A 26,544-nucleotide genomic window follows, 5' to 3' on the forward strand; every position below is an offset into this window, starting at 1 on the left:
ATCACCTATTCGTCCCTTTTACAAAACCATGAATACCAGGAGGTGTTTGAACTAGACAGATATCTTGAATACTGCCTGCCACAGATGGTTCATAATCATTATTTTTAAAAAGTAGAAAATTCACTTATTATGCGGACTCTAGTCTGTGTCCCATTGAGTCCTGTGCTTCCCCCCTCCACGCTGTTCCAGTGAATGTTCTTCAGAGGTTCCAGCCTTCGCCTAACACAGGGACGCTGTTCTCGGTAAATTATCTGCAGTTCGTGTCCACTGGTCCAGAAGCTTGATAGGAAGGCATGGAGTGATTCGGGGATAAACACTTCTCAGTGGGTTCATTCAGAGCAGATGAATTGAGGCTTTTCTCAAATCTGCTCCTAGACAGATCCTTGGCTCTGAAATTTGCCGCGGAGTAAAAGAAGTAGAAGCTGGCGGAGTGACCCCTAGAGCCCGAGTGTAGGGCGCCAAGCTTGCCGTGAATCAATTTGCTTATCTGAAATGGGATGGTTGCACAAACCGAACACTGCAAACCCGAGGGTTTTATGAAAACAAATTGCCTGGAAAAACATTCTTCACAAAACAGACACATGTGTGATAAATAAATAAATTTACTTATTTATTTTACATCCTGACCACAGTTTCCCCTCTCCCTTCTCCTTCCATCCCTCCCGCAACCTCCCCTCTGGCCCCCATCTACTTCTCTGTTTCTGTTTAGAGAGGGGCAGGCCTACCATGAATATCAACAAAACATGGCATATCAAGTTGCAGTAAGACTAAACATCTCCCCTTGTATTAAGGTTGGGCAAGGCAACCCAGTATGAGGAATAGGGTCCCAAAAGCCAGCCAAAGTGTTAGGGACAGTCCCTGCTCCCACTGTTAGGAGTCCTGCTAGTAGACCAAGCTACACAACTGTCACAGGTTTGTAGAGGGCCTAGTTCAGTCCAATGCAAACTTCCCAGTTATTGGTTCAGACTCGGGGAGTTCCTATGAGCCAGGACAGTTGTTTCTGTGGGTTTTCTTTGTGATGACCTTGACCCCTCTGGCTCCTACAATTCTTCTTTCCTCTCTTCAACAGGCTTCTTTCCTCTCTTCCCCAAGCTCAGGCTAGTGTTTGACTGTGGGTCTCTGCATCTGTTTCCATTAGTTACTGGTTGAAAGCTCTTTGAGGATAATTGGGGTAGTCAGCAGTCTATGAGTATAGGAGAATATCATTAGGAATCATTACATTGACATTGTTTTTCTCCATTCTTGTTTGGTTCTATCCTAGGTGTCTGGGCCATCCAGCTTCTGGGTCTTAGCACTCCAGGCAGTGTCAGGGTGAGCTCACTCTCCTGGCATGGGTCTCACACTGGGCAAATCATTGGTTGGACACTCCCACAATCTCTGCTCCATCCTAACCTCATCAACTCCCGTAAGCAGGAGAGACTGTAGGTCAAAGGTTGTGTGGCTGGTTGGTGTCCTAATCCCTCCACTGGAGGTCTTGCCTGGTCACAGGAGATGGCCAGTTCAGGGTACAGTATCCACTGTTGCTAGGAGTCTTAGCTGGGGTCATCCTTGTACCCAGGGTGGATAGCTGAGCCTTGTCCTGCCTTGATCATAATTGTTTATTCTGCCTGTCATTGATTGTTGAGGATTTTAAGTGCCCTAAATGTTTTTAGATTTGAATCAAACAGAAAAGTTCATTTTCAGTCTTGTAGATAATGTTATTAAACTATTTTAATATTGTAGAACATTTTTGAGAAAATAAAGACTATGTAGCTAAACTTAAAAATAAAAAAAGTCAAATTTAAACAAATAGGTTTTTTAAAGAATAAAACAAAATCTATTTGTTTAAAATTTGATCTCCAGAGCCAGGGGTGTATCTCAGTGTTAGAGTTTATGCTGAGCACGTACTCCCACACCACTAGACAAGAAAAATAATCTTTAAAAATTGTTGTTACATAAGCCGCATCCTTTGCATATAGAAAGTAATCGCTTTAAGTAAGTAAAAAATGATTTATCATTGCAAGGTAAAAAGAAATGTTAATAGATATCAATTAAGATATATTTGGAAATGTGATGTTTCAGATTCATCTGGATCATTTACGCTGAGAATAGAGCAACAGCAAAATTGCCTCTTTGATGGGTGTTGATTGAAAGCCGTCTTATCTGACACCACAGAGTAATCATGGTACCAGTTACGCAGGATGGATCGCATGCCTGACTTTGTTCTTATCTATCTGGTGCATGCATAAATACAAATTTAATCTTTATAATTTTCCATTAAGGTTAAACACCCCAAATGTGTGTGTGCATGTATATATACATACATACATACATATGTATGTATATATACATACATATACACATACATGTATACACATACATATACACATGCACGTATACACATATATACATACACATTATATATATATCAATATATATTTACGCTGAGAATAGAGCAACAGCAAAATTGCCTCTTTGATGGGTGTTGATTGAAAGCCGTCTTATCTGACACCACAGCGTAATCATGGTACCAGTTACGCAGGATTGATCGCATGCAAATACCCCCAAACTTAGAAATCTATCTATACCAGCGCCATGTATTCCCTTCTGAACCACCTTGCTGATTCTCTTACTAATGAGTTGTTTGGCTCACACACTTTGCATTTATATGAAGGTAATGTTTTCACCTTTGGAACATTATGTTTTGTGATCTGTGTGGGCACCATTGTTATCCTAGCTATATAGCTGAGATGCACAGAGCGCAGGGAAGCTGAGCCTCTGTCCCCCAACCTTATAGCCTGTGTGTGTCACTGCCAGACTTGGAGGGCCAGCAGCCCCAACTGCAAGTTCTGCACTTAACTGTCTTTCTGGCAATGTTTGGTCTTCTAGAATTTTTCTTTACATGTGTATTTAGACAATAGCCACCCTCTGACACTAAAGACACAGAATCAACAAAAGAGTCCACATCAAACCAGTGCATTCCAGCCCAGGAAATCAAATGATCCACGGAAGCACACTCATTCCAGCTAGGACCGAGTTGTGGCCTCCTGACTAAGAATGCCTACCCATCACTGTCTTAAAGAAAATAAATACTGACAGTGACCTAGTTCTGATCCTGAAGGGCCACTTAAGGTAGTTCCCAGTGACGTAGAAAACAACACCAAAGGTTACGGTCATGGATGGAACTTTGTGAAATGTCTCAGAAGAAATCTTGAAGTGTGACCTCCAGGCCGACATACAGAATTAGAGAGGAGTCAGGATAAGGAAAACAAGGAGTGGTGGAAAATTCCTCAGTTGACACTGGTCTCATATGTGACATGAAACTCTTTGCTGATACCTACTCTCCCCATTCCCATTGTTCCGCATGCCTGATGTCTTCAGCGGAGCTGTGTTGTGTCTGTGGCATCTGCTTGCTGACTTGTGGGGCTCTGGGCTGAAGTGAAGCCACCTCAGAGGCCTCAGCCTTCTGATTGGAATGTGAGAGTGGCCTTTAAATGGCACCATCTGTGGAGCCAGTGGATCAAGGCCTGTGGTCCTCAACTGGACAGCTCGATGCGGGTGTTCAGGGAGGGCAGAGGAAGACTTAATCACGTGGGTCCTATTGTCTATAGCACTCCTCCTCCCGTAGACGTTTGGAGCACCAGCCAGTGCTCCAGGGATTTATTCTCTGAACTATAGCCCAGGAACAGAGTTGCCTCTTTGTATCATTTTAGTTGCTTTATTATACACAAGATGGGGATATGGTCCAGGGTGTGTGTGCATGTGTGTGTTCATGCACACACATGTATAAGTGTATGAGAATTTGACCATACTAAGGAGTTACTGGTAAGCTTTTTTTTTTCCTCCAAGAGTATACTGTGCATGGCTAGCAAATTCTGAACTGCACCTTACCTTTAGCCAACAGAACTGAGAACGTTGTGGCTTGGGGTTTCTTGGATTGAGGCGATAGACTGATCAGGTCACCTGAGTTTATACAGTGTTTCCTGCTTGCTGTGCCGGTGGTCATTGGTGTTGCCATGATAAGGTTGCTGTGAAACATTTTCATCCTTGTTAATACAACAAAGACTCCTGTGATGATCCGTATGCTGGTTTGATTAGTCAATTAGCCACCAAAGGAATCAGGCAAACCAGAAACCAGATTCTTTTTTTTTTCCCAAAACAAAAACAAAAAACAAAAACAAAATTTCTGTGGCCTTTATCTCCCCATCTCCTTTATTTTTAAATACCCTAAACCTAGCATTTCAATATTCCCAACTCTGTTTTGCAAGCGTGGTTATGAACTGTCATTGGGGTTGTATGTCATTAAGAAAGATCCTACAGGAGGCACAGGAATATTGTGTTTAAGATGTTTGGATACAAGTGTAGACACTGATCTTTTTCCTTTGAGAAAACCTGACAGCCCATGTAAACAAATAGATTACACAGAATCTATTGCAAACACATGTCATTTTCAGTTAAATACTAATCTCTTATTTACCCTCCCACTGCAGAGGCTTGCGGTGCGTGCCTGGATCTGAATGTATGTTTAAGCTATTACGGCACAGGAAGGGAGTTTTGTTTATGCTACACAGAGGTTCCTGTCCTCAGAATTACTGATTTCCAACCAGGGGATTTACTCAACTATGTATTAGTGTGTATCACTGTGAGAGCCAAGTCTGTTTTTTTCTTCACCCATTTGTATGAAAGGCATACAACAGCCAGAGCCTTTAAGCATAGTATTGCTGTGAGTGTGTTCAGTGGGAGTGACTCACCTGTCCCCTTGGCTCAGAATATGAGTTTCTTCTTGGTCTCTCAATTCTGGTTTATTTTTCTCAGTAAAACACAGGCTGCACCTTCCCCAGGATGTCTTTCTAACCCTCTCAAACCCGAGTTCCTTATGCTCCTGCTGGCATTTCCTGCAGCCTCCATCAACCTTCGCTCCAGGTTACTGATGCCCGCTTAACTCTCTCCAAACCTCTGCAGACTTGGTGGTCTGTAGGGGTCAGAATCACGCCCTCCTCTTCCACCTGCTTTCCCCAGTACCAAGGACAATGCCTACCACACAGTGTCACTCAACACGTGAGCAAATGAAGACATGGGTCTTCTCAAAGTCATTTGTTATTCGGTAAAGGAACTACTCCTTGCCTACCTGAAGCCATAAGGATCACGTTTAAGAAATTCTCCGTTCTTCTAGATACCCAGGTATCATCTGCATCATCTAGCAGAATTCTGTATTCTCTGATAGGGTCACAACAATGAAGTCTAAAAACTAGTGGCTTGTCATTCAAAAATAAAAGTGTGTTGGGGGGGGGGGAGCAAGTGTGTGGTCTTCCGGGTAGAGGCACCTTGGCTGAGTTAGAAAACTGTGACTTAGAAACACCACTGCAAGCATTCCCAGGACAGCCCACCTCCCAACATCTGCCCAGCAGCTGGACTCCTGGCTCTTCTTAATAATTTCCTGATGAAGGGCATCAGAGTTGGGGCATGGACTTGGCCATTGCAAGCACTTCAAGCATGGTCAGGGTTGATCAAGGTGTGACTGCAAAACCCCCTGAAGACCTGTCTCCTGGCAGAACTGAGAATTAAACTTATCTACATATGCTTTTCCTTTGTTAACATGTTGTGTGTTCTAAAGAGACATGATTCTAGTGTGTTGGGAAAGATGACCCATTGACTGTGTGTTGGGGCTGTTGTAATTAGGATTCCAAAGGCAGGGCAGTTTTTGAACAGCACAGACACATTGTTCACAGTGCTGAAGGCTCAGAAGTACCATATCAAGAGACCGTAGATTCTTGCTCCATCTTCATTTGTTGGAAGGGAGGTGAAGGGAATAGGCGCCGATCTCATAGCGGGCCTCTAGTTCCATTCAGAAGGACAGAGATCCCAGGATCTACTCACTTCTCAAAGGTACCTCCTTTTAATTCCATTACCGCACAACCTAGGTTTGTTTCCGTGGGTGCCTTTTGGAGGGACACAGGCGCTCATTTAGGATTGAATCTCATTTTATTGTTACCATGTGTGGTAGTTTGAATAAGCATGGTCCCCAAGGGCTCTTAGATTTGAAGGCTTGGTCACCAAGGAGTGGCATTGTTTGAAAGGGTTAGGGAATGTGGTTTTGTTGGAGGAAGTATGTCACTGGAGGCTGGCTTTGAAGTTTTCAGAAGCCGAAGGCAGTCTCTCTCTTTCTCTCTCTCTCTCTCTCTCTCTCTCTCTCTCTCTCTCTCTCTCTCTCTCTCTCTCCTTCTGCTGCCGCCTGAGGATCTGAATGGAGAACTCTCAGCTCCTTCTCCAGCAAGCACCACATCTGCCCGTGTGTCATCATGCTTCCTGCCATGTTCCAGTTAAATGCTCTTATAAGAGTCGCCTTCGTCATGGTGTCTCTCTACAGCAAGAGAACGAAGACACTGGGTTGATGGAGAAGCCATTGATGGAAAATGCTAGGCATGCATCTTATTGTAATAGACATGTAGATAGGGGAAGGAGTGATAATTGACAGGTAGGTGGGAGTAAAAGCTCCTGTTTCCAGATTAATAGAGCTCGCACGTGGCCTTGTGAGTCACGGTGTAATATGAAAAGATGCCTACAGGCTGATTTTATGGTAGAAAGATGTTTCAGAAGTCTCTGTTGCTAAACTACTGGTTGGCGCTGCATTATCCCGTGGTTGTCTTTCAAGATTTTTGCAGTGTGCTTGGGAGAGCCAGTCTTTCACAGGAGGCCCTCCTTACCAGGGATTTGTCTGTAACCTTCTTTCACAGTTTCCTTCTAGTCTGTCATTATTCCCCGCTTGCCCAAGGGAGGAACTCATTTCAAGAGAGCCGAGCAGGCATCCCAGGGAAAGATGGTCTCTTTTCTCATGAAGGCCAAATAGAAATGGAAAGGAGAGAGGGGACACCATGTGTCCTGCTGGGGTCTCTGCTCACCTGGAAAGAGACCAATTTGGAGTCGGACAGCCAAGTAACTAACAAAATTACTTGGCAGTTTCGTTCTAGTGTGGAGAGGGATGGGAACAGGAGAGACTGGGTACCTAGAATCTGTTTTGGTAGAGGCAAGTTCATCTCTCAGTCACAAGGAGAGTAGCAACTTGTGTTTTATATATGAGTTGACTTCTCTCCAAGAGAAACAGGGACGCTCGGGGCTGAGGGAACTGACTAGAAAGCTGAGCAGAGGGTGAGCATAGGATATGGCCAGGGCCCAGGCGTCAGTAGTGCACACTTGACCTGGCAGGAGCTAGGTTAGCATCGCGACCTTACAGGCCACTGGGCGGAGGAAGTAGTTCATCCTCCGTGTGTAGAGAATTAATAACAACTTTCTATCGCCCGGGAAAGTAGTGTGTGCCTTTGCAAAGCAGCTCTTGTTAGTCTATTAGGCAGATATGGTAAATGCTCACAAAATTATGTATCCTAAACAAACAGAAGCAGTACTGCACGAATCTTCAGGAGATCACACAGGATACAGTCACCTCATGGTGCCGGTGAACTGAGGTCCTATAGCTCTAAAGCAGCTGCAAAAAAATGGACCTTCGGGGACACTCCTCATGCAAGTGTTCTGAGCACTGGTTTCCCGTTAGACATACAAATGCCAGGGACTGAGCAGTGACTACTTTCTTAGGAAATGGGAGTAGGGTTCTGAGGTTCCTCCCCACATAAGCTCTTGTGCAATCAAGTATTTATAAGCAAATTACCGGAAGTGGTTGGGACGGCTGCCTTTGAACTCTCTAGAATAGAACACTCGCAAGCATAGACTTGACCTAGGTAATAGAACTTGGTAAAATAACTTGACTCTGTAATATAATTAGTGGGTGGAGAACTTGGATCTAAACTTCCAAACTGTGGTCCAGACACTGACTTTCTGTTTTTCCCTCCTTGAATCCTAGATATTGCATTTTATAATAACTTTTATGATTGAATCATTAGTATACCACTCAGATAAAGCCTAATCAGATACATATATGTGCATATATACTTTTTAATTTAAAAGAGAGACGTAAGTGTACTACTATGTTGTATTAGGCTGGGGTTTTAAATCTCTCTCTCTCTCTCTCTCTCTCTCTCTCTCTCTCTCTCTCTCTCTCTCTCTTGATTTTTCAAGACAGTTTCTCTGTGTAGCCCTGACTGTCCTGGAACTGGCTCTGTAGACCAGGCTGGCCTCTGCCTCTCAGTGTTAGAATTAAAGACATGTGCCACTACCACCTGGATTTAAATTGTTTTTTTTTCTATTTTTTAAAAAGATTTTGTTTATTTATTTATTTTATAAGTATCAGTGTTTTTCCTGCATGTGTGTCTGTGTGAGGGTGTCAGATTCCCTAGAACTGGTGTTACAGGCAGTTGTGAGCTGTCACGTGGATGCTGGGACTTGAACTCGGGTCCTCTGGCAGAGCAGCCAGCGCTCTTAACTGCTGAGACATCTCTCTAGACCCTTTAAATCATTTTTTTTTAAAAAAACAAGCAACTGATTAAAACAATCTTGAAACTGGCAAGCCCACTCACTGAACAGAACATAGAAATTCAACAAGCTCCACGACCAATTGTGAGGCTGTTCCAAGAATAGCAGCAGAGAAATCTTGTGCATGTTTTCTCTCGCCATTTCTCCAACTGTGTGCTGTCTTTATTGTCTCTCCGAAGCACACACAAGCACACCAGGCTGCTTATCCCATCATGCTGTTGGTTTGTGCGATTTGTGCCATTCCCCATCATAAACACCCCTCCCTTTATCATGGCAGAGTTGAAACACACCCATGCATTATGCATTAAGACACAGCTCTGGTGGTATGTGTATTATAAATTCTGTCATACTGATCTCTTGTCCTTGCCCTAGATTTAGTCAATCAGTCAATCAATCAATCAATCAATCAATCAATCCAGTTTGATAAGTATGCCTAGAAGGCAGTGCGCAGGTGCAGAGAAATAGGACTTAGAATAAAGATTGCTCCTACCAGGACTTGGTCCCATTCTTCTTATCCCCAATGAGGTTTAGGGGAGGGAGGTAGCCCGCCCCTTGTGAACAGTGAAGACAGGACCCAGATCCCACATACTCTCAAAATGATCTCACTCCTTCCAAAATGTCCCAGATGTGTGAAGAGGAAGAAGCATCATGGTTCTTTGCCTTTGTTTATGTTTTTGGTCTGGCCTGGACCAGGGTGACTGATGGTTGAGAAACCACAGCCCAGTGCTTGCTACTGTCAGTAGAAAGGAATGGATGTTCACCAGGCCAACATCCAGAACTGGGATGAAAATGGAAAAGTCTTTGACGGCACTGACTACCACACTGTGGAATGAGAGTATGTATAGCAACATTCCATTTGGCTTCCGAGACCCAGAGAATTCTATGTGAGAATCGCTTAGAGATGCCATGGATTTGTGGAATAATGAGTTGTTCTCCTCAAGTGTTTCTGGAAATGTTATAACCAGTTGTCACAGCCAAAGGCAGGGTTGTAATCTGGAGAATGAGTATGCTTGCTCTAGTGTCCCGACTGTGAAGCACGCCTGTGGTCCTTCCTCTGTTCCTCTTGCTTCACCCTCCCATGGTGTTCTTCTATGCTAAGCAGTGTCCAGAGGGCTGATGTGCATTTCATCTGTGAATTCTAAAAAGAGATTTATAAATTTGGTTCATGTTATGGATATAGTTTTACTTAAAAAAATTAAAGTTCAGGTAAGTCAATAAAAACCTGCTACTTTATGTTCAGCAGTGTTTAGGTCCAGAAGTGGCCATTGATCGTGAACCCTACATCGGCTTCAAACCTTTCAAGCTTCAACTATACGTGCCATTGGGATGTCCTAGTAGAGGAGGAACGGGGTGTCACACGTTCAAAAACATTGACAGTCAGGAGTTGGGCTCCACATGCAGGCTTGCCTTCTGGGATGTAGGGCATGTTTATTGTGTCAGTGATAAGAATAGATGCTGAAAGGAACCCCTGGAGAGGAGTCGCAGAAAGTCTCCTGTTTGAAGTAACCCTTCAAGTGCCCTTCGGGGTGTGTGGGATGCACTACTCATGGAAAGGAGCCTTCACAAAAGGGGAGGGGGAGGGAACAGTGCCATGCCAGCTCCCATGGGGAGCAGACAGGTGCTTTCTGAAGTTATTTTTCTTTCTTTCATTCCCCCTAGCCACTCACTTTGGACTTGGTATTGCAAATGTAAGAAAGGGAACACTGTGGCGTATTCCACAGGCTTGGTCTAGGCCAACGTGGAGCTGTCAACTTGACTTTCCCCAGAGCCTGCTCAGACTCCCTTCCTCTTTGCTCAGATCTCTCTCTCTCTCTCTCTCTCTCTCTCTCTCTCTCTCTCTCTCTCTCTCTCTCTCTCTCTCATCACATGCACCTATGTGTACATATAGTGTACACATGCGTATATAGATACACATATAGCATGCAATCATTTCACTATACATGCATTTGTGTATATGTAGTCTCCTCTTGAAAACTCAAAGAACAGACACATTAATATGGCTTAGAACTCCGAAAAAAAATAAATTTAACACCAGAAGATAAAGCATAAACACTTAACATTGGGGTGGGGTGAGGAAATGGCTGATTTGTAAACATGTCATAAATATTTTTGGAAATGTTTATAAAATTTAGGTAAAAACAGTATTTTTTAGACAAATGTTTCCTCCATATATGCACACTATATGTTATTTATTCAACTTTTTAAAAAGTGTTTTATTTTATGTGCATTGGTGTGAAGGTATCAGATCCCCTGGAACTGGAGTTACAGAGAGTTGTGAGCTGCCATGTGAATGCTGGGAATCGAACCTGGTTCCTCTGGAATAGCAGTCAGTGCTCTTAGCCACAGAGCCATCTCTCCAGCCCCTTATTTAACTTTTGAATGTGTTTGTTCATGGGTGTGTGATTGTATCTGCACCTACTCAAATAAGAGACACATAGAGGGTCTTAAAATCCTCTTACACCTTGTTCTAGAATAATATTGGTTATTTTACATGATGTTATAATTAAAGCACAGCAAAGCATATTTTCAAAACACAGTCCTTGGCCTGGGGAGACAGTTAAGTAGTACAGTGCTTACCTAGAGTGTGTGGGCTCTAGGTTTGATCCCCAGTACCTCAAAAGTTAATTAATATGAGTTAGTTTTTAAAAATCTGTGACTGGCCCCACACTTTACCTCTGCCGCTATGAAAGATGCTTTCCGAATTCACGTCTTTCCTAACTTGCTAATGTTAAGCAGGATGAAGTTTGACTGGAGTGGGTAGGCGATGGTGTAGGTAACAAGGGAGGTTCTAGCCCTGGGCTAGGGGAGCAGGCCTGTTCCAAGTTGGCCTGGCCTTGCGGATCCTTAGTTTGCCCTTCCTGAAAATTTATACAAGAAGAGAAAAATCACAAGTACCTGAGGCTGAGTTTGGGAGCTGTGTTTAAAGGGTCTCCTAATGCACAGTCGCTTTGGGCACATCGCCCACCTCAGTTTTCCCCTGGGAGCTGTATTTAAAGGGTTGCTTAACGCACGATCCCTTTGGGCATATTGTCCACCTTAGTTTTCCCTTTCTCTCCACTCCGGGAATGATCAAGGGCTCCCTACCTTTGCTTTGTGGAGCCAATAGAATTTCATTTTCCATTCCTAGCTTTCATCGCTGTGGTTTCATTAGCATATTCATTTCCCCATACTATTTATGACCCTACATTATTATTTTTATAATCCTGACAAGTTATTTTTGCTCCAGTGCCTCTTCGCACTGTTGTGAAATATTTTCCCTCCATTGATGAGTGGTTTCTTCAATTATTCACCGTTGCGTGTAAGAGCATTTGCATGCATTTCTGTAATTTATCATTTTATGACCTTCAAAAGTGTGAACTAGTCCCTTCTTCCCCTCTATCTTTTGTCCTTCCCTCCCTTCCCTCTTTTTTCTTTTCTTTCTCCTCCTCTTCCTCTTTTACTACTGTTGCTGCTGTCTGTTCTTCCTCTTCCCTTCTTCCTCTTCCTCCTCCCCTCCTCGTTCTCTTCGTCTCTTCTCTTCCTCCTCCTCTTCCTCGTCTTCCCCTCTTCCCTCTCCTCACAGTGACTTTACTTGATTCTGAAGTGCCCAAGGCCTCCAGATCAGTCAGTCTTTCATTCCTGATCTGTAGCTTTTGTGCACATGCGTGGGTGGTGTGTGTGTGTACGTGTGTGTGAGTTTAGTTGTGGAGGCCAGCTGTTGACTTCAGGTACCTTCCTCTGTTGCTCTCCACCTACCTCTGAGACAGGGCTCTCACTCAAACTGCAGTTCATCGTTTTGACTAGATCGTCTGACTATCAAATTCCTTGGATCACCTGTGACCATCGTCCTAACACTGGAGCTACAGACCCATGTTGCTATACCCGGATTTTGCATGGGTGCAGAGGATTCAAACTCAGGCCCTCATGTTTGTTTAGCAAACATCTTACCTTCTGAACGATCTCTCCATTACCTAACCTCGGTTCTTGTGTCCTGAAACCCAAAGGCTTTGTGTTCGTGACGTACTAATTCCTATCACGACAGTAAGAACAGACTGTGTCTTACTTAATATCATTTCCCTGGTAGAAAGTCACTCCAGGAAAGAAAAAAAAAACCCTTCATTTTGCATTAGCCAGTTTTTAATTTTTGTCGCTACATTTCTTAAGACGGTGCCAAATTTTGTATTTATATGCACATTTTTACATATGTAAAGCAATATCATTTGTCATATATTATGCCCAAGAGAGTCATACCCATTTTAAAAAGTCTTATTATTTCAAATCTTTTTTAATAGTATTCATACTTGCTGAAATAAGTAAGTGTGTGCGTGACTAAAATCTAGTCACACACAAGTTTTAAAAGGTGCTGTTGTTGCTGTGGTTTAAAAGACCACATAGGTGTATCTAAATATGACAACTGGAGGAGGGTCAGGAGGTCACCCCAAAGGTCACCCCAGCCAAGTTCCACTAGCACACATCTCCTGGAAGCCACTTAATCCTGGCTTGTCGCTTCCAGGGAGGAGATGGCTGTGCTCACAGGCCTCCTTCCCAGCCTGGCCTCTCCCTGACATTAAAAGGTCTGCCCCTGGTGATCAATAAATATTTTTGGTAGATATAGATTGATTCAGTCGATGGAGACCAGTTTTTATAAAGATGCCTCTTAATGAGACGAAATTTACTCATCTTGAATATGTTCAAGATTCGCAAATGCTGTTTCTATATCAGTGCCCTGGAAACCAGACAACTGATTGATGCCATGATGAACGATTGCCTGCTGTGTTGTGCCTGAGGCCTTTGCCTCAAGCCCTGCACCTGCTGTCACCCCAGGCTCACTGTGCACTGCCTTAGAAATGAGGGACTCACTGTCACTTTGAAAGCTGGTGGCATATCCACAGTTGCAGCAAATTCAAGGCAGGGGTGCGCTCGGAAGGATTCCTTTCACTGGGTAGGAAAGCCAACTTCCTTAGCCCATGTTGTCAAGTGGAGAAGAAACCGGTGCAGTACTCAGGATCCATGGTGCACTTTGTCTGTAGAATGATAATCATACAGGTTCAGGAACACACAGATTTTGCCAGGGCTTTCAAAATCTCATTGAGTACACGCTTGGGTGTAACCATCCATCATCAATCCTGGAGAATGTGGAGGACCCTGTGACTGTGGAGGTGTCTGTGTGACTCTGCCATGCTGGGGCATATTGGGGGGGGTGTCTTTTGGTGCCACACTGGTGTTTATGCATGTGGTTTCTTGGAAGAGATTTATTTAACGCAACTATGTTTTTTTATTGGCTCTATTTACTATAATTGTGAGAACTTTGTTGCCTGTATGCCAAACAATTTGCTGATGACAATGTTAATGTCAGTGTCTCTGTCCTGAGAAGTTACCACTATTCTTGTGTCATTGGTAAGTTTGAGGCTCAGAACCTTTAAAGCCTTGCTCAAGGTCACCTCTAGCTAAGTGGACTTTCCCCGAAGACTGCTTGGCTTCGAAGCTAGCGTTCTTTCCTCTGTCACTTTTTCTCTTCCTTGGTAAGGAGTTTCTGATTTCTAAGTGCTTCGTTTTGTTCTTTGTTTCTTCAGTGTTGTGTGTACAGAGTAACACAGAAGTAAAAGATTCTCGCTGATTTTGTCTTCTGATATGATAGTTTTACAAACCACACAGTATACCAGGTCCTATTAAAATGGTCCGCACACAGAGTGAGAGGTGATTGGTAAAGGGGCGATGTGATGAATTTACTGAAGCCCACTCTCTCTGAATGGAGAGCACCAGGGCTACAAGTATTACTGCCAGCTTGTTTTGTGAGCCTTGCTGTTCTGAATGGCTTCGGTAATTTCGGTGGCTTTGTCAAAGCCCTCTTTTCCATTTGAAGACCTCATATAGAACAGACAACGATCTCTCCTTTGTGTTGCTTGAGAGTTTATGTGAAAGCTGCTCCCAGATGGGCTAGTTCTGAACTATGGCATCTGTGCTGGGCTGGCAGAGCCATCAAAGCTGTTTCTAAATTGACATCGGCATTCACGAGCATCTCCGGATAGTCTGTTCGCATGTGCGTCATTTTATCACCGGAGAGTGATCCTTCCCACTCCCATTCCCCCAGAGCATGAGAACAATTGGCAAGTGATCATCCACTTCTCTCTCAAAGTTATAACGGACACTGTTGGGCACCGATAGTCATTACCAGTGGCCCCAGGCCCTGGCTCGGGTACCCATCCAGCAGGAGACATAGCTGGAAACAAGAGCTTTTGTGTTCATTTTTAAAATATGTGTGGTTGACCCCAGCCTTCACAAAAGAATTGATCAATCGTGCAGCAGTGATTTGTCATTCTTAGGAAATGACTGAGCCACTGACATAGTTCCCTGCTTGTCCTCAAAAACCTCTTCCACCTAGGTCTGGGCTCAGCATGCCTCCTGTTTCAGGCAGATGGTCCTTATACACACACAGATACTCTAGGGAACCATTTGGTCTACTGTAAGTGGATTTTTCTGTCTGCCAGCCAGCTCTCAGATAACTGCACAGAGACTTCTTGTTAATTCTGAATGCTCAGCCAATAGCTCAGGCTTATTACTAACTAGCTCTTATTACTCAAATTAACCCATTTCTATTAGTTTGCTTTCTGCCTTGTTTTTTTACTCTGTACTGCCCATGTTGCTTTCCTACTTCCTCTGTGTCTGGCTGGCAACTCTATTTTCCTCTTTCCAGTATTCTCTCTGCCCCCAGAATCTTGCCTAGCTATTGACCATTCAGCTTTTTATTAAACCAAGCCAAGCGACACATCTTCACAGTGTACACGTAAGATTATTTCACAACAGTCTGTCACTGACCTGCCAGAACTCTTTGTATGGGTTGGAAGTCTCATGACCCAAGTTCGTGTCTATTTTTGATATCGCCAAACTGGACAACCTCACTTTATTCTTTGGGAAGATGGAGAGTTGTTTTATCCCATCAACTTGAATTGATGACTCAAGTCATCAATGATGCTTCAAATGCATGTAGACTTGTAGTAGATGAGCCCAGAGCCACTTAGCTGTCCACACATCTCCTAAGTGAGACCCCATCTTCTGACCTTGGTTTCAAGTCATGAGGATATTCTTTTTTTTTTTTTTTTGGTTCTTACTTTTTTTTAAAAAAAATTTATTTATTTATTAAAGATTTCTGTCTCTTCCCTGCCTCCGCCTCCCATTTCCCTCCCCCTCCCCCAATGAGGATATTCTTAACAAGATTGAAGGCTCTGCCATCCCTTGCATATGGAGACACCCTGCTCACAGCTCAGTGCCCACACCCTGGCCAGGTCCCTCTGCCTTTTTCTTGCAGACACTACTTAGTTGATGCCGTGATGAATGATTACCTGCTGTGTTGTGCCTGAGGCCTTTGCCTCAAGCCCGCATCTGCTCTCACCCCACCTCCCTGTGCACTGCCTTAGAAATGAGGGGCTCAGTGTGACTTTGAAAGCTGGTGGTATACCCACAGTTGCAGCAAATGCAAGGCAGGGGGTGCACTGGAAGGACTCCTCTCGCTGGGTAGGAAAGCCAACTTCCTTAGCCCATGTTGTCAAGTGGAGAAGAAACCAGTGCAGTACTCAGGATCCATGGTGCACTTTGTCTGTAGAATGATAATCATACAGGTTCAGGAACACACAGATTTTTCCAGGGCTTTAAAAATCACACTGAGTGCACACTCCTGTGACTGTGGAGGAGTCTGTGTGACTCTGCCATGCTGGGGCATAATGGGGGTGTGTCTTTCGGTGCCACACTGATGTTTATGCATGTGATTACTTGGAAGAGATTTATTTAATACAACCACGTTTTTTAATTGGCATATTCCGAGGAAGCATTTCCTCTTCTTGCCTCTAGTCCCTCACAGTGGCCAGTTTTCTGCTGACATGAGGCTTCAGCACAGGCTGCCCCATCTCCATGACAACCCTCTCTTCTTCCTACCCTGCCTTCTCTTCAGCTGCTCCATCTCACACCACCCAGGCCCTCAACGCTCTCTTCAAGGTGGCACAATTGTAATGTACTCACTTTTTGACCATTCATTTAGCATCGGTCACCTCCTCCTACTGCAAACTTCCATGGGCTGCGTGTTTGAGTGTTCCCCTAAAGTCCACATGCTAAAGCCCTTATCCACAATGTGATAGTGTTTGGGAGTGGAGGACGTTTGGGAGATGATTAGGCTTAGAGTGAATGTTGAGGATAGGGCCCCACGATGGTATTAGTGCCCTTAGAAGAAGGAGAAAAGAGGTCAGAGCTCTCTTCCTCTCATGGTGTAGGAACCTAGGAAAGAGATGATCATACACAAGCTAGGCCACACTGGCATCCTGCTCCTGCGCCAGCCTTCAAACCTGGAAGAAATACATGTGCCGTCAGCAGCTAGCTTGTGCTGATTTGTTATGGTAGCCCAAACTGGAACCCAAAATAATGCCTGGCACAGAGGAGGTCTTGCCAAGAACTTGGTGGGAAGACGTAGCTATCCTCCTGCTTCTGCTTCACCACCCCTACCACCTCTGTACTTTTGCAGATACGTAACGTCTTACTTCTGCACGAGACCTGGTTTCCTGTGTGTCTGAGTATTGCCTGACATTGATATTCACAAGTGTTGCTTCTCTTCAGCAAACATGCTAAAACTTGAATGCCCGAATCAGAGGCTGGGAACTCCCTGCAGCCATGTAGAAAATGCTTTATGTACCATCTTTAGGAATTGCCTTCGGTGCTTGAATCATATGTTTTAATCATTTCAATGATGCATTTTTGACTTCTGGAGAAAGAATTTGATTATGTAAGAGCAGCCCTGTCATTCCAGTTCGAGTCTAGAGAGTAAGCTAGGCAAGAGAGTCTGAATATCTGGACTATTTAGGGTTAAAGACAATGTCCCATAGCCTTTTGTATTTGCTGTTGAATGAGCACTTAGGGCTACTCTTGACTCTGCTACTAAGCAGGTGGTTTGATAACCTAATGACTTAGGCTGCACCAGCTGTTTTTCGTCTGTAATGGGAGAGGTTGGGCTGGTGTTACTGTCCGTCCCTCCCTCTTCATATGATCTGTGCGTGTGTCTTGCCCATTCAGGGAGGTCATAGTGGCTACCAAGGCCAAGCCAGAGGGAAAGTTCTTGCTGAGAGCAATGCATAGACCATCTTTCATAGACAATAATTGATGCATTAGTGACCTCCAACCTTTAAAAATCATGGAATACTTAGGAAATGAGAGTGTTTTTGTATCACACGGAAGTGAACTGGTGAGAATGGGGGCTATTCATATGAGGATGCATTTCATTCTCTTTTTGTTATATAATGATTAGAATATTAGAATATTATTTCATATATATAATATTGAAATATTAGGAAATAGATTAAATATTGAGGTTGTGGAAAATTACCAAATTAAAAACATTGGAACTGGAGATTTGACTCAATGGTAACAGTGCTTGCTGCTCCACTCGACGATTTAAGTCCCGCCACATACAAACAACATTTAACAAGGATGTTAGTCTTTCATTGTTCCTGTAACATGTTAACACAAACTCAGTGGCTTAAAAACACAAAATTAAGCTGGCTGGTGGTGGTGCACGTCTTTAATCCCAGCACTTGGGAGGCAGAAGCAGGCGGATCTCTGAGTTTGAGGCAAGTCTGTTCTACAGAGTGAGTTCCAGGATAGCCAGGGCTACATAGAGAAACCCCGTCTCAACTCCCTGCACCCTCTGCCCCACCACCTTCATTTCTTCCCCCCCTAAAACAAGCAAACAAAAGCACCACAAAGGTATTGTTTAAAGTTGAGTTTGATATGGGTTTAGTGGACTCAAATAGCTTGTCAGCAGTGCCAAGTCCCCCGTGCAGGTTCTTACAATTTTGTTTGTTTGTTAGTTTTCTGACCGTCCCACGTGTCTGGGGTCGATCCATGTTCCTTGACTCATGGCCATTTCTCTTTCTCCAACTCAGCCTCTATTTCCAGTCACATCTGTCGGACTCTGTTGCGCCGCCTGTCTCTGACCCTCATGATTTCAGTGGCCCTCCCAAAACATCTGGGATGAACTGCACCATCATACACCATCATGTCCCCGACATGTGAGAAGACACATTCTTCAATAGGCTCTAGAGATTAGCACAAGGACAATTCAGGAAGTCCTATTTTGGCTAATCACAAGTAGTTTTCAAAATAAAAAAAATTTGCATTGGTTAAAGTTACATGTCAAAAAACAAGTAGCATTTTCTTTTCTGTTGTTGAAACAATGTAATGTTGAAGTTTCTTGTAATTGTTTGAATGAATTTCTGGTTTGCACTAACTTTTGATATCAAGTATTTCAAAGCAATGCTGGCTGCCAAGTGGCTCTACCCTGGAAGGCAGCCATCTTGTATCTGAACAGCAGCTGGAGGTTCCCCCTTTCCACACCCAGTGTCAGTACCAGGCTGTTCTCTGAGCTCCTGGAATCTTCGGTCCTTGAATAGCCCTTTATCCTGGGTGGGTGCCCCTGATGACATTGTCAGAGGCCCACGTCCAGCTGTTGAGTGGCTCACGTGACTTACAAGGGCATAGAGAAGACCCCGCTATTCATAGGCTACTCCTGTCTGAAAGGGATCAGTTTGTCGTCACACACAGCAGAGGGTACGGCGGGTACAAAGTGGCTTTAGGGTCAAGCAGTGAGGTCAAGTCCAGGAACACTTGCTGATAAGCTGTCCAGCACGGCTAATTCCCTACCCCGTCTAAACCTCCCTTCCTGTACTGTGAAATGGGGCTTCTAACCCCTAGTTCTGTCAGAGGTACCATGTGGAGTGAGGGCGGCAGAGTGCTTTGCCCTGAAGGAGCACTGGGCTAGCCTTGACTGTCTTCTCACAAGCAAGCTAACGTTTTCAGCCTGGCCGTGTTTTATTTCTCTCGGGGCAGATTCTGCCTGGCCTCCATGCCATGGCTCTCTCCCCATTCTTACAGACAAGCGGAGTCTAGTTCTGCTGGAAGAGACTTGCCCAGCTGCTAGGTAGAAGCGGAGGTACCAGCCAATGCCTGCTGTGTTTGCGGGCCCATTGGAGTCCTACTGGTTAGATCAGTTGACTGTAGTAGTAATCTGGGGGCAAAAACATAATGGAAGGAAATAGGAGCCTGAGAGACGGGCACTTCCTTCCTACCTGTGCAAGATCCTGTAATACGGTTGCCACAAATTCCTGAGCTAATTCGGAAATAAAATATATCTATACTTGTTATTAAGAGGAATGGTGTACTGACCACTTGGTGGCAAAAGTAGTTTCCTTCTACAAACTTACCCTTAACATTCACAAATACATATTCAGATTTAATGCAGAAATGACTTATAAAGCAAGGTAGTGTGTGGGGGCTAGCAATAAATCAGAGGGCATTGATTTGCTTTTCCATTTAATTAAAAACGAAAGTCACTTTCTAAATCATAAATGGCAGTAGTTTAATGTAAATACTGTTTGTGAATGCCTTAAACGCCCAGCCTTCATACGTAGGATCCAGAAGTTTCAGGGGGGCTAGAGAGATGGCTTGGTGACTAAGAACACGTGTTGCTCCTCTGAAGGACCCAAGTTTGGTTACCAGCATCCATGTTGGGCGGCTCATGGTGGCCTACAACTTTAGCTCTAAGGGGTCACCTGCCTCTGGCTCCTGCCAGCGTGTGTACTCACATAGACAGATGAGCACACGTATGCATAATTAAAAATAATTTTTGAAATCTTTTTTTATAATGAAGATGTCTTCAGGATGTTATTTATTCATGGGCTGGGTAAGCATGTAAGAACGTTTTAAAGATATTTTTGTAAAAATACTTGGTAATAAGGCCACTTGTTTTAATTCAGTGGAAAATTGTTTTATTAAAGCTTAAATTGTGCTGAGCAAGAAATTTCCCGAATTATATGAAATGCATTGACTGAAGACATCTGGTACATTGTAATGGCGGCTGATGCGTGCTGACAAGGACCTCCTGGAGAAAGAGAACCCATGGTCAGAGGTGCAAAGTGGGGCATTAACATATATATATGTATATATGTATGTATGTGTATATATATACATATATATATGTATATACATATATATATATGGCAAGCATAACACTAAGCCTGCAGTGTTCCTTTTCATAGTGATTCCTTCATAAATAGTATCGCATCAGAGGCCCAGACTCCCAGGGGAGACGCGGCCGTGTGAGACTTGTGTGGTCAGTAACCAGAATCCTGTGTGCAGTGGCTTGTCCTGGAGAAATGGAGAGAAGATTTCAGGTTTCCACAGGACCTGGGGAAGGAAGGTGTGAGACGAGCTGCGGTGTTTGATCTGCATTGACATGGCCTGGAGGCGGCTTTCTGACATCGACACTAATGCATACCAGGGTTTCTATTCAGGGAGTGGGTACTAAAGGCTTTGATGCTTCAGGGACCTGCTCAGGCAAAAATAGATCTGCTAATGTAAGATCCAGAGTCAAGAATAAATTATATCCCTCGAGGTTGTACAAGTTCATTAGCACGTTGCTGAAGGTGGCTCAAATAATTGCTTAAAAAAGGGTACAATTTAAAGGGCCTATCAAGATAATAATAGAAAATAATGGAAAACATCAAGTGATTATATTAATGCTCATTTTTCAAATTATAAGTTACTTCACTAGCCTCAAGACTTCCTTTGTTTTTCTGAGTAATAAATGCAATCCTAAGAGCAAAGGGTAAGTGATAAGATTGGCTAATGTCAGAGGAGTGACCAGGAGTTCTTTCTTTGTGGTTGCCATGGTACATTTACAGGCGGCAAGGGGTGGGGTAAGGTCAATTTAGCGGGCATTGTTTTTCAGCTGACCACAACCATCCTCCAAAAAAAGTGTATCGTTTAAGAAGTATGATTTGGAAATTTCCACACTTTTATATCAAGTATAAATAATGCTGAAGACAAATGGGTCCACACCGGTAGAGTAGAGGGTGACCCAGTAGTTTACTGTGATCCCTTAATGGGGTGGGGGAGGAGGGAGTGGGAGAAGAGGGAGGAGGAACTGGGATTGGTATGTAAAAAATTAATTAATTAATTTAAAAAAGTAGTTAAAAAAAGAACAGTGACTCCTCATCGAGGGTTTGTCATGTTTCAGAAGGTATCGTGTGTTCTGTACCTAATAGATTTAATTTTACCTTTAAAATGTATATTTGCATTTAATATAGTTAATTTTCTTAACTGTGGCGTAAAGTCTTTGCGTTGCAAATAGGGGTGTTTTTATCTCAAACAGCAATAACAACCAAGTGCCGTTCCCAGGTCGCTCACCTCCAGGATAGGGCTGGGATCCAAACCAGGTCCTTTGGTTCCGGAGCCTGCAGCTCTGCTGTCTATTGTGCTCTGTCACCCCTCAGTTCCGCTAGTGCTGTCTTACCGACGGCATTACATCATTTCTCTGGGGAGTCCTTTCTACTTCTCCTCCAGCATAAGAGCAAGTATGGCTATTTAACCTCTGCTGTAGTCTGATACAGCGTTGAGATATCCGTCAAGTCTGAAGTTTGACTGTGAACCTTGCCTTTAACCGGCTAAGGCATCTCTCTAGCCCAGGGCAACAGTCTAGCAGCTTCTTTATGACTGTGTTGTTGTCTAGAGCATCCTCAGATACGGCACTCGGCTCATCTATGCTGCTTAAGTTCCTTTGCTTCCTCTCCACCAGGTCCACAGCCTGGAGACAGGAGGTGGCTCTTTGGGTTGACACTAACACGTGTCTTTGCTTTAGATTTCCCAGAGGACTTCTTGAGGATCTCATGGATACAAACATAAAATGTGTCTGAAGATCGTATGTGAGTGCCCTGGCTAGTTAAGTCATGCTGAGTCTGGGAACCCCCAGGCAGGTTTACTCACTTACCTTCTCACTTACAGGGGTTCGCAGAGCTGCATACTAGCTGCAAGAACTGTGCATGCTGCAGTGCTCTTTTACAGGGAACGTTGGAGTGCAGGAAGGGTTTAGAGTAAGCTTCAAGGTGACCTTTGCTGGTGCCTTCTCAGGGAATTTCTTTACACCCCCTGGAGCAGGTGTAACATCAACCTGCTTGGTCACCAGCCCCACAGCTGGTAGCTCCGTGATCACGCGTGGTCCATCAGTACTCACCTTTGACCTGATATGTCACCTCCTCATCACCCTCGATGGAGGGGACCTCTGGTGAAGGTGAGTCCGGTAAGGACACATTCCTTCTTTGCTTCTAGAAAATTGGATTTGGCCCGAGTTATGAAATATATTAATTTGTGTTGTAGCTCAGTGGCTTTCAGCCCTGGCTAGACATTTGAATTACCTAAGGAACTTTTTAAAAATACCAACTGCCTGGGACTTTTTCCAGAATAATTAAATCAGCGTCTCAGTGCCTGGAGCCTGGCATCGCACTTCTTCAAAGCTCTTAAGCAGGTGGAATGTGCAGGCAGGAATGAAAGCCCCCAAAAGATGGACAGACACAGAGGTGGCTCCTACCCTGCTGCTGCTATTACGAGAAAAACCATTAGTATGGCTAGTGAGTACTTATTAGGTGCCTACTGTATACAGACATTGTTCTCAGTATTTTCGTCAAGTGGTATCAGCCTCATGGTTTTCTTACAAGCCATGAGTATCATTTTTTGTTTTACAAATGTGCATATGGAAATCTTTGAGGATGTAGAGTACTGTAAACTGAGTAGAATGTCATTCTTTTGGGGGTGCTCCCTGCATCAAAAAGCAACGTTTAGCCTGCTTGCTGGTTTTCCGTCTTCATCGTCTCGTCATCTAAAGCTTCAATGGTTCCCGTCTGGTTAGACTGTTGGCTCTGCCCATCGAGATCTGGATATGGCATGGCAAACAGCCTGAAGTCCAGATCATTGGCCACCTTGTTTTTGGCATCAACTCTCACCTGAGTTTTCTAAAATAAGGCATTGCTAAAAATGGTTTTTTAAGTAGAGAGACCCTGATAACACACGCCGTGGGAGACCCTGGTTCAAGCTGTAGCTCCTATGCTCTTAGATAGAACACACTAAGTGGGTGGCTTCTTCCGCTCTGTGGATAAGCTTCCTTAGAAGAGTCTTTCACGGAGGGCAGCAAGAGCAGGATGGGATTTCAAGTACACAGGCACATCAGTGGGAATGTGGTGTCAAATAAGAGCGCGTCCTCTGTCCCAAACCCGTCCTACTTAGCCTTCCTCTCTCTTTTCCCTTTCCAGAGCTCATATCCTGACCTCTACACCCAAGGGCCCCCCAAGGCTTAGGATGCGTGCTTAGCTCTCTGAGAGTTAACACTGAAGATAACCATGTGCAAGGCCGATCAGCTTTGTTGCCTGGGAGCCTATTCTGACCAATGGATTTTAATAACAATTTGTTTTCCTTTGATCTTCATGGATTTTCAAACATCCTGGCAGTTTTGAAAGTCTAAGATCCTAGGATAAAAAGCTCTATACCAAGGAATTGCAGTCACACGTTAGGAGAGAACTTGGTTGTGCATATCACAGAAATACCTGTCTCCATGTAGCTTTGCGCTAATCCCTCCACCCCGCCCATCCCATGAACGTCTGTTGCCAGTGTAAGTAACACATTTAATGCCTCTGAGCTATTATTATAAGCTAAAGAAGGACACATATCCTGGTCTAACACAATTACAGGACCTTGGAAAAGTGCTGGTAGTGTTGAGGCCTGTTCCTTACTGTGTGCAGAAAGAAGGGTTAACTAGAGTTGGCTTACTCCTTCAGCACACTGGTTTTGAAAGTCTTCTATAAAGAAGGGAGGGAGGAAAAAGGAGGAGAAAGATAAGAAGATAATAAATCTTAGGATGTGTTACATCTTCCTGAGTGGGATATCAACAATAGTCAGACTGTAAGGATCTGTTTTCTGCTGTGTCTACTGGCTGTGTAGCCTAGGTGAAATGCTTATGTCTCTTTGTAAGGTCTTTTTTAGGGAAAAAAAATATTTTCAAAGTGCCTGATAGGGTCTGGCTGACTGGCTCAGCAGTTAAGAATATGTGCTGTTCTTGTATAGAACCCAAATTTGGCTCCCAACACCCACGTTGGGCAGTTCATAATTGTCCATAACTCTAGATGCTGGGGATCCAGTACCATCTTCTGGTCAGCAAGGGAACTCACACATGTGCCCTTACACATATGTAGAGACACAGCCATACACATGGATTTAAATAAAATAAATCATTAAAAAGCATTACTTCGGTCAAGATTATTATATCATCTAAAAAGGTCGAGATAGAAACTTCTTTCTTACTTGGCATCTACGTCCTTCTGTACAATCACAGGTGTTCTGTAAATGGTGACAAAACACACAAGGATGCTGGGAGAACAAGTGCATGCTGGTACCCTTCAGGTCTAGAGACATCCCTCGTGCTCCTCAGGACCTCTGGGCTTCATGTTCCTTATCGATAGTTTTAATGTACTTCAGTTTCTCTGGAAACTTTTAGAATTATAGAAGCATTTCGTTTTTGAAGCCGTTTTTGAGTTTCGAGCAGGACCCCCGGTAAGCATGCTGTCTGGAGGGGGAGGGATTTGTCACTTCATTTGGGGGAAGACCCATTCCCATGGTGAGCACTATGCTGGTCGCATTATTGTAGGATACTGTCTTCTAGACAGAGGCAACTCTCTTTAGACATATTCTCTTATCAAGTCTGACATTGATCTTCCTTTTCGCGTATGTGTCCGGTGGGGTTTGGCACAATAATAAGACTCTAACGAATGGTTCATCGTGTTCACATTTAAAGGGTTCCCCTCACCTTGTCATGCTATGGCAGGTATTTATGTTGTGTCTCGTGGTGGAAAGCGGACCTTGCTGTCTGGTTATATACACACATGGCCAATTAGAGTACAGTCCCTGTGGATGTCAGGTGGGTTGTAAATCAGGAGACCACAAAACGAAAGAGATCGATGATGACTCAGGGTGGAAAAATCTGTGGGCCAAACCCTGCTTATTTATTGAGTTTGGAAGAATGTCCCCAGTTGAATGGGCCCTGGCATAAACTCTGCTTCCTTTTTTATTCCAATTTTCTAAGTTATTTTTATGGTGTACCGTCAAAAGTACCTTTCATCTACTCAAAGTAGGACATTTATCATATTCCCTAATCTATTATTTATAATACTTTCACTTCTGGTGTTTTTTACGTTTGTTTCCTTAGCAAACCCTATCATCTTGCTTCGCTGCTGGAGATTTCCCTGGTTCCTTGAGTTCTCCTACTGGCTTGGAGACTCCAGGCAGATGTCCCCAAATGATCCAGTGTCACATGGTGCCGAGGCTACAAAACAGTCAGGATGGCAAGATGCTTAGATTCTCAGATAGGCAGACACCCAGACACACTCTATCCTGTCTGCAGTTCAATGGCTGTGTCACCACGAGCAGGTTACTGGAATCCTCCAGGTCTTTGTTTTCTCCTCTGTTTAATGGGAACAGTTCTAATCCACCTCTGGAATTTGGATCTGTTAAAGCACTATTTATAAATAAAGCACTTAGCAAAGCTTCCAGACTTCTTTGAGTCACATGTGTGTGTCCATGTACCATCTGCACAGGTATGTATGACTGACACTGGGGTGTCTTGTTTAATGGTTTCTCCACCTTATTGTTTAGAGACAGGGTCTCTCCTTGACCCTAGATCTCTCTATTTCCACTAGAATGGTTTGTTTCCAGCTGCTTAGACCTGAAATAATTACACAGAAACCATATTATTTGCAATACTGTTTGCCCAATAGCTTAAGTGTGTTTCTGGCTACCTCATATCCTAAACTAATCTGTGTATTGCCACGTGACTGTGGCTTATCAGGTAAAGTTCTGCCCAGGGTCTGTCTCCTGCGGGACTATCTGGCTTCTCCCTGACTCTGCCTTCTTTCTCCCAGCATTCAGTTTAGTTTACCCCACCTAACTAAGTTCTACCTTGCTATAGGTCCAAAGCAGTTTCTTTATTCATTAATGGTAATCACAGCATACAGAGGGGACTCCCACATGAGGGATCCAAACTCAGTTTTTCATGCCTGTGTAGCTAACACTCTCTCTCATACCACTGAGTCATCACCCGGCCCTCCTGAACCTCTTTTTGCTCATTAGGAAGCAATAACCATGTACTGTGAAAGCACACCAGCAGGAGACTATTAATCACATTCAAGCTAAGCTGGAAAGATGAAGGAAGTTGGCAGGCACAAGGCAAGCCTGAGAAACAGGGAAGAGTTCTCCAAAGTCTGGTTCTAGGCCCAGCAGCGCCTGCATCGCTTGATTCCTGGTTCCGAA

The 26,544-nt window shown here is 43.9% G+C and overlaps 1 protein-coding gene across 1 annotated transcript in view; it reads left to right on the top strand.

The window, feature by feature from the left end:
• Ust (uronyl 2-sulfotransferase) overlaps nt 1-26,544 on the top strand; it is a 279,700-nt gene that overhangs the window by 93,995 nt on the left and 159,161 nt on the right. The window lies entirely within an intron of this gene.

Source organism: Microtus pennsylvanicus, chromosome 1, assembly GCF_037038515.1.
Source record: "Microtus pennsylvanicus isolate mMicPen1 chromosome 1, mMicPen1.hap1, whole genome shotgun sequence".
Lineage (NCBI taxonomy): Eukaryota > Metazoa > Chordata > Mammalia > Rodentia > Cricetidae > Microtus > Microtus pennsylvanicus.